We start from the raw sequence: 8,482 nt of genomic DNA, 5'->3' as shown, positions 1-8,482 counted from the left end.
TGAAGTTGTTCAACCCACTAGTGAGTTTGTCAATCCTTTCGCAATAGAAGGAGAAGAAAACCCATTACACAATACCCCACAAAATCCACCTACAATGCCTAAATTCTCGTCACACTCCGTACCCACCGAGGAGAATCTACCAAATGGTACTCCTACACCGCAACATCTAACCGGAAATATTATTGCCAAGTCCGCCTTCATCCAATTAGTTGAGAGGAGCCAATTTGGGGGGATGCCTAGTGAGGACCCTCATTCTCATATGGAAACCTTTTGCGACTATTGTGATGCTATCTCTCAAACGGGCGTGACTCAAGACCAAATTAGATGGGTCTTATTTCCTTTTTCCTTAATCGGCACCGCCAAGTAATGGTTGAAGGGCCTTGATAAGGCCACCCTTGGAATAGATTCTTGGAAGAAGTTGGCTCTAGCTTTCTACAAAAATTCTACCCACCGGAAAAGACTAACATGCTAAGAGCTCAAATTACGGGTTTTAAGCAAAGGGATGAAGAGTCTTTGTATGAAGCTTGGGAGCGGTTCAAGGGAATTTGTCGCTCATGTCCTCACCATGGACTTAGCGAATGGTTTTTGGTGCAACAATTTTGGAATGGTTTATATGAAGATTCTAGGAACATTCTCAATATGGGATCAGATGGAATGTTCACCGAAGTTGATGACAATCAAACATGGAACAAGATTGAGGAAATGGCGGTCCATAACTCACAATATAGTAGACCTCGCAAGGCTACTAGAGGAGGAAAGCATGAAGTGGACTCCGTTACTCAATTGGGTGCTCAACTTAGTGCTCACATTGACACAATCAACTTGAAGTTTGAACAAGCTATGGCTAGACTTGAGGAAAACTCAAAATCATCAAAGCATCATGTTAATGCCATGACGGCATCCTCATCAATCCCAAGTGAGATATGTGAGAATTGTGGAACTTTGGGACATGACCAAGGTGAATGTAGGGGAACAAATGAACAAGTGAATGTTTTCCAAGCATACAAGAGTGGTACCCCTTATTCCAACTTTTACAATGAAAACACCAAATTCCATCCAAATCTCTCATACAAAAGGCAAAATGTTCAAAACTCTCAAACAACATACACTCCACCACCCATGAGAAACCAAAATCAAAGACCCTTTTACAATCAAAACCAAGGTTACCAAAATCAAAATCCATACAATCACCAAAATGACCAAGGTTTTGATGTCCAAAAAGCGGTCCTCCAAATGCAAAAGAATCAACAAGAATTTTTCACTCAAATGCAAAAAGATAGCCAAGCAAAGGAAACCACCATCAACAACATTCTAGCTCACACCAAGATGTTGGAAACACAATTGACTCAACTAGCATCTTCATGCTCACAAAGACAAAAGGGGCAATTACCACCTCAAAGTAATCCCCCTAGACATGAAACGGTTAGTGCCATTCACTTGAGAAGTGGTACAAGATATGAAGCACCGAAGAAGAAAGTTGAGGATGAAGTTGTGGAAGCTAGCGAAAAGGAAGAAATTGTGCAAAACTCCAAAGATGGAGAATCGTCAAAAGAAGAAAGTTCAAAGAAAAATGAAGACAAGGCCAAGGAGAAGGAGCCCATTGTGATTAGACTCCCTTTTCCAAGTCGTCAAGCCAAGCCCAAATTTGATGATCAACTTGGAAAATTCATGGAAATTGTGAAGAATTTGGAAGTCTCAATTCCTTTCACGGAATTAATCAATCACGTCTCGGCCTATGCGAAATACATGAAAGATATCCTCACAAAGACGAAGTCGATCCTGAAGCTTGAGACTATCGCCTTCACTAAGGTGAGTAGTGCAATACTTCAAGGGAGTTCACCTCCAAAATTAAAGGATCCGGGAAGCTTCTCAATACCGTGTACCATTGGCGACACAACGATCAACAAAGCCTTATGTGATCTAGGGGCTAGTGTGAGTGTCATGCCGTACTCGGTGAGTAAAAGGTTGGGAATGGGAGAGCTTAAATGCACCAACATCACACTCCAAATGGCCGATAGATCGACGAAGACACCGTTAGGGATATGGGAAGATGTCCCCGTGCGAATTGGGAAGTTTTTCATCCCGGTGGACTTTGTCATTGTTGATATGGAGGAAGATTCCAACATTCCAATCATCCTAGGAAGACCTTTCCTACACACTGTGGGTGCGGTGATTGATGTGAAACATGGTGAGCTCACTCTAGAAGTGGGAGATGAAAGCATAACTTTTAATCTTGACAAGACTATGAGAGCTCCTCGTTTGCATGAACCATGTTTCATGATTGATCATTATAGCCGAAAGGATGAAAGGAAGAAATAGGAACTCCAATGGAAGAAGAAAATTGAAGATGGTCCATTCAAAGATCAAGTGAATTGTGACAATGAGAGCTTGCAAAGCTCATCAAAATCAACCAAGGAAGAAGAGGATGGCCTCATTGGCCAAGAGAAGAAATTGGGAGAGTTGTCTCCATCTAAGTAAGAGATTTTCAATGATCAACTTAATGAAGTTTGTGGTCTTTGGGACGACGAATTTGAAGGGATTTTTAATCCCCACATTGGTAATGCCATCGATCAAGACCAACAACAAGGGCCAAGGTCTATTGAGAACCTCTACCATGATAATGAACAAGCTTTTGATTACTTCTTCAAGGTGTTGAGCAACATCAACAACACCTTGGACATGCCCCCTTGACATCTCATCAAGAATGAGAGTTTGGTGGAGTCCTCCCTAAACCACCACTTGTAAATATTTCTAACTCCCTAACTTACATTTCAATTCTTGTATTGCATTTTTGTCATCTTTGGATTTTTATTTACTTTGATCAAAATAATTGTCATGTTTGAGAGAAGTGAGGGAGGGACTAACGATTTCAATTGATGTGTAGTGCTTTTAGCTTAGTGTGGGGATGTCAATTGCCTAGGCTATCCATGCCTTAGTAGTGCCCTCACAATGACAAACACAAGACTTGAAGAAAGAATGGAAGAATGGTAAGGGAAATGCATTGTGCACGGATGGAACTGAACCCGTGTACACAGGGGAAGAATCCGAGCGGATTCCTCAGAATCCGTCCGTCTTCAGTAATCTGAGCGTACTGCAGAAAAGACGCCCGTCCTGAACTGAGCTGAATTTTGAAAAATTCTTGATTGTGACTGAATCCGGGCGTCCTGAGAAGCAATCCGCCCGTCTTGTAGAATCCGCCCGTCTTGTAAGAAAGACGTCCGTCTTTGCAGCTGAGGAAAACAAGCAAAATTTTCTGGACTGAAATCCGTTCGTCTTTAAGCAAATCCGCCCGTCCCGTGTTCAGCAAATCCGAGCGTCTTCTTCTGAATCCGCCCGTCTTTAGGCGAATTTTGCAAAGTCCAGAAAGAGCAGAATCCGCACAGATTGGGCAGAATCCGCACGGATTGCCCCTGCAGATTCGAAAATTTCGGTCTCTTTAAAACCCATCCCACCTTCATTCATTCATTCATTCATAAACACTACCCACAACATCAAAACCCTCATCCTCTCCATCACAAAAACAAAAACCCTCAACAACATTCACCAAATACAAATCAAACCATCCCTCCAACAACAAATCAATCACTCCTTCTTCAACAAAAATCAAAACCAAGAACAAAATCTTCAACCTTTGAGTCGATTTTTGATTTCATAAAGGCAAAGCCTTTCACCTTCAAATCGATTTGGGCATACTACAAATTGAAGATTTTTCATTCTTTTCTTGGTTAGTTCATCAATGGCAAGGACTAAGGGAGCAACAAAGGCAACAAAGGCACCAAAGGCTAAGGCACTCTCACAAAGGCAAAAGGCTCTTCAAACAAAGAAAGCATTGGCTATGGTGGTAGCAACACCAAACTTGGAAGTGCAACAACAACAACAACCTTCTATGGGAGCAACAACACCTTCTACTCCGGTAATTGATCAACTTTTGCATTATCCGGAGGTAACTTTTATTTCCGATACCCATAGAAATACCTTTGTCAAGTTTGCTATGAAGTCATTACAATCCACCTAATTCATATGTGAAGATACCTTAGAAAAATTGGGTGTTCTTGAGCAAACTAGAGCCTTTTTCAATGCCATGGTGTTGAAGAAATTGTTTGAAACAAGGGAATTGACATACCCCTCCCTTACCTTGAAATTTTTAAGTTCCTTGAAAGTCACCAAAGTTGAGAATAGGGAGAATCTCGAGTTTCGTCTAGCTAATGTTAGTAGACGCATTACCTTTAGGGAATTGGGTGAAATTTTGGGTCTTAGTGATGAACCGAGTTATTTTAAGAGTTATGGAAAGTATAACCCCGAACCTCTTTGGGAGGCAATCTCCGGGAAGAAATTTGAGGATTTTCATGCGAGTCGTGCTCTTTTGGTCCACCATCCGGGCATAAGAGTATGGCACAAGGTCGTGGGTAACACCATAATTGCTAGGAAAGATACCAACCATTTCACAAGACTTGATTTTATTCTCCTTGAATCGGCTTTGAATATCGGAAGAGTACACACCAAGCCTTACAATTCTTTGAGGCTCTTGGTAGATAGATGGCTCAACATTGATTGTGGGAAGAAGGGCACGACCGTTATTGTCAATGGCGGCCTAGTCACTATCCTAGCCAAGCACTTTGATCCTAACTTCAATAAGGATAACAAGTACAAAGTAAAGGAGGGTGGCCATCTTGTTGATATGCATACTATGATTCACAAGTTCAAGTGGGTTGCCCATAACCCCCTTGACACTAAGTATGGATGGCTCACTAGTGAAGCTAGATCGTTCACCTTGCCTTCGAAGATTTGTCGTCTAAGCGTCCACCAGACCAATTATCTACTTCCCCTTTCCAAAGAGGCCGAGTATATCATTCAACAACAAAAGGGTGATCTTGAAATGCCCTCCTCTTCCATTGTTATACCACCTTACCCCTTTAAGTATGAAGAGTTCAAACCGGAAGGAGTTGAAATTGGGAAAGACTATGTGGCTCTTCTCATGCAAGCAATGCACAAGCAAGCCTATGAAGATTGGAAAAATGCCTACTTGGCTCAATATTCACCCCTCCTACACTTAGCTAGGCAAGGACTACTTGATCCATCTTGTCCTTTGCCTAGTTGGGCGGATAGAGAAGTCTTATTTCCGGGTGCATCTAGGGTCGTTTTGGGTGACAATGAGGTTGTTGGTAATAATGAAGAAGTTGATGATAATATTGAGGAAGAAGCAAGTGAAGAAGAAAAGGATGGTGAAGATGATGATGAGGAAGATGAGGAAGAAAGTGAAGAAGCAAATGACAAGGGAAGTGGCAATGTGACCACTTCTAATGAGGGAAGTGATGGTGATAGCATGATGGAAGATTAGCACGCCTTGGAGACTCCTAACCTCTCATGGTTTGTCTATTTCTCTCCTTGTATTTTATATAATTTTGATCATTGTTGGAGTAGTCCTAGCCCCATTAGAGGGCTCACACCTCGGTACCATTGAGGTGTTCTCATTCTATTGTTCCCATTTTCAAAATCCAAAATGACAAATTTGTTTCATGCATAACATAGTGTGTGCATGAACTACACCCATCCTTGGACATTAGAAATAGTGTCTCACTCGGTTTGGGGAAGTTAATGCATACACAACGGGAGGTAATCTAAATTATCCTCTCCGTCATAACAAAAACCATGCATCATGTAGTATAGCTTAGTGTAGATTGCATTTAGTATAGAAATCATGCATCATCTTTGCATAATTTCCATCATTTTGGCCATTGAGGACAATGCCCATATTAGTGTGGGGATGGGAATTCTAACATTTAACTCTTATTCAAAAATCAAAAAAATTGAAAAATTTCAAAAATCATAAAAATTTGAAAATTGAAAACCCAAAAACATGTTTATTTCCTTTTGTAGTCTTGTATATAATGTCTTGTATATATTGTGTTTGTTCTATCCTTGTTCACATTGATTGACTACGCCACATCCGAGACATGAGGATATTGAAGACCGCATGGTATGATCTTTCCAATCTCCTTTTTCCTCTTTATGTTAATGACTATGTGGCTTTATTTTGATTGATGCGGTATAATAATGTGAATTTAGGACTTGCATTTAGTTTATATGTCATATTAGTTGATAGAATCACTTGCATTAGGATGTTTATATTAGTTGCATCATGGCATGTAGTTGCATGTTAGAAATGTTTTGAAAAATGCCTTTTTAGGAAATTTGACAAGAGCAACTAAGCCATTACAAATACTTGTTCAACTTAAGACTTTGCCTACTAGAATGGTTGTAAAACACCCTAGATAGTGTCATACTAGTATCTTTTGACCCATGACCCAAGGCCTAGTCAAGGGTTTGCATGTGAGTCACCTATCCAACCCCGTGATGTGATGTGGACTTGGTTAACTTGTCTAGGTGACCTTGTTTGACCTTGTGGTAAGGCAACCCAAAAATATTTTCTATCAATAAGCTTGAAGTGCTCATTTCAAAGAAATTTTGTCATGTGGAAGTAATGTAATGCCAAGGAAACCTCAAATGTTATGAATTGTTGAGAAATTTAAGTTGTTTTGATGGAGGCGTACCACTTCGATGTGCTTTGGTGCGGGATCCATTGAATTGGGCCCCCATACGGTTGTGAATTCGGCCGCCCAGAGACAGAGTGACTATCACCCCGAAAAGCTATTGTCTAGAGGTTAACCGGTTGCCTAATAAGCGATTGGCGAAAGCAAAGGACACTAGCCCGGAAGGGACAAACCCCATCTTAAATTTTTGAAATGTGAAAGTGAAATGAGGACAATTTTGAATACTAGTCATATCCACCCGTTGTCAAACCACTTGGTCGAGTTTGGGACGATCCATGACCTTTACTTTTGTAGAGAATTCGAGACTTGTCATGTCATATGCTACTAGCATCATAGGGATCATCATTCCACCACCATCCTATCGCTCTTGACGAAAGCATTTGGAAATTGAGGACGAAAGTAGTCTAGTTTAACACCATTTGGAGGTGATTTAGTTCCATCCTCTTAGACTTAGTAATTTGTTGAACTAGTATTTGTGAAGGATTACATGATCTTAAATTTGTTCCTCTTTAGTGCCTCCGCCACTTGATGAGGGAGTGGCTATTCTTTTTGTAGATGCATCCTTTATGTGATTTTATGTGCTTAATGTTTGGATGTGTCGCCATTTTGGCAAGACCCACCTTGCCTTGCAAGAAGGCATCCTACCTCATGGTTGTCTTGTTGTGAGTTGAAGGGGCGGAGTGAGACCCGCTAATTGTCTCATATCGGCTATATTATTAGGATAGGTTAGTATTGGTCCTAGTCTTTGTCACCTCTTTACTCGGGACGAGCAAAGGTTCGGTTTGGGGATATTTGATGTGACCATAATTGGCGCATATTTAGCCCCCGAATTAGCCTTGTTCCCATGCTTTTTAGTGCTTATTTGGGTCATTTCTTATCTTTAGTTCTTTGTTTTGCATATTCTTTGTGATTTTGATCCCTTGGTAGGAAAGGAGTAAGAATCTTGCATTTTCATGGCAAAACGAGACTAAATTGATCGAATTCAATGACCAAGCATCAAGGAGAGACAAGATTAGAAGGCCTTTGTACATATTATAGTAGAAGAGCAAAGTTGAGAAAGGATCCTTGAGTCCCCAAGGAAATCCCCAAGGAATTTATGAAGAAAAGGGAAGAAAAGAAGAAGATTTGTTGCTGACTGACAATCCAAGCGGATTGTCACCAATCCGTCCGTCCCGCAGCAGCACAATCCGAGCGGCTTTGCCTTATTCCGCTCGGATTCCACCTCCACAATCCGACCGGATTCCCCTGAATCCGCTCGGATTCCAACGCCAGAATCCGCCCGTCCCGACCCTATTCCGCCGGATTCGGCCAAGACAAAGACGGATTGTCTTCTCCAAGCTACGAAGAAAGAAGCCCTTCTCTCGAAAAATACCGGGTCCTCCTTGCTCAACTTAAAAAGTGTAATTACTAGTTTAGCCCTTAGTTAACCCTAATGCATCCTCCCTAATTTCCACTATAAATACCCCATTAGTCTAATTAGAGGAGCATGTTCTTCTTATCAATAATTAGTATAGTTAATATCAATCAAATCTCTCTTTAATATTGTAATCAAGTATTAATCAAGTTTTAATCCAAGTTTTAGTTCTTTAATCTCTCTTTTGTTCATCCTTTATTTTGGGTAATTGAAGATTATTTGGGTTATTGTTGGGAGATTGACAACCTCTCAATCAAGCATTCAAGTACTTCTTTTATCTTTGCTTTATTATTGGAACCATTAGTAGGTATAATCTCTTAATCCCTTTTTAATTATTGTTAATTACTTTCATTTATTCATCATGTTTCATATTGTTGGTATGATTGACAACCTTGCTAGCATGATCAACATGATAATGAGTGAGTAGTCTCTTAGCTAGGGTTAATGGGTGATTAGGGGAAACCAACATGGGGAATGATTCATGCTTAAATTAATATGCTTTCATGTTTTATTTACT

General features: G+C 40.5%; 1 non-coding gene across 1 annotated transcript; it reads right to left on the bottom strand.

Moving 5' to 3' along the window:
* Positions 1-465: 465 nt before the first annotated feature.
* On the bottom strand, positions 466-572 carry LOC141634543 (small nucleolar RNA R71). The gene has a single exon (XR_012539271.1). It is a non-coding gene; the product is annotated as a small nucleolar RNA R71 (small nucleolar RNA).
* Positions 573-8,482: the final 7,910 nt, after the last annotated feature.

Source organism: Silene latifolia, chromosome Y, assembly GCF_048544455.1.
Source record: "Silene latifolia isolate original U9 population chromosome Y, ASM4854445v1, whole genome shotgun sequence".
In the NCBI taxonomy this organism is placed as follows: domain Eukaryota; kingdom Viridiplantae; phylum Streptophyta; class Magnoliopsida; order Caryophyllales; family Caryophyllaceae; genus Silene; species Silene latifolia.
This window is presented reverse-complemented; position numbering and strand designations above follow the sequence as displayed.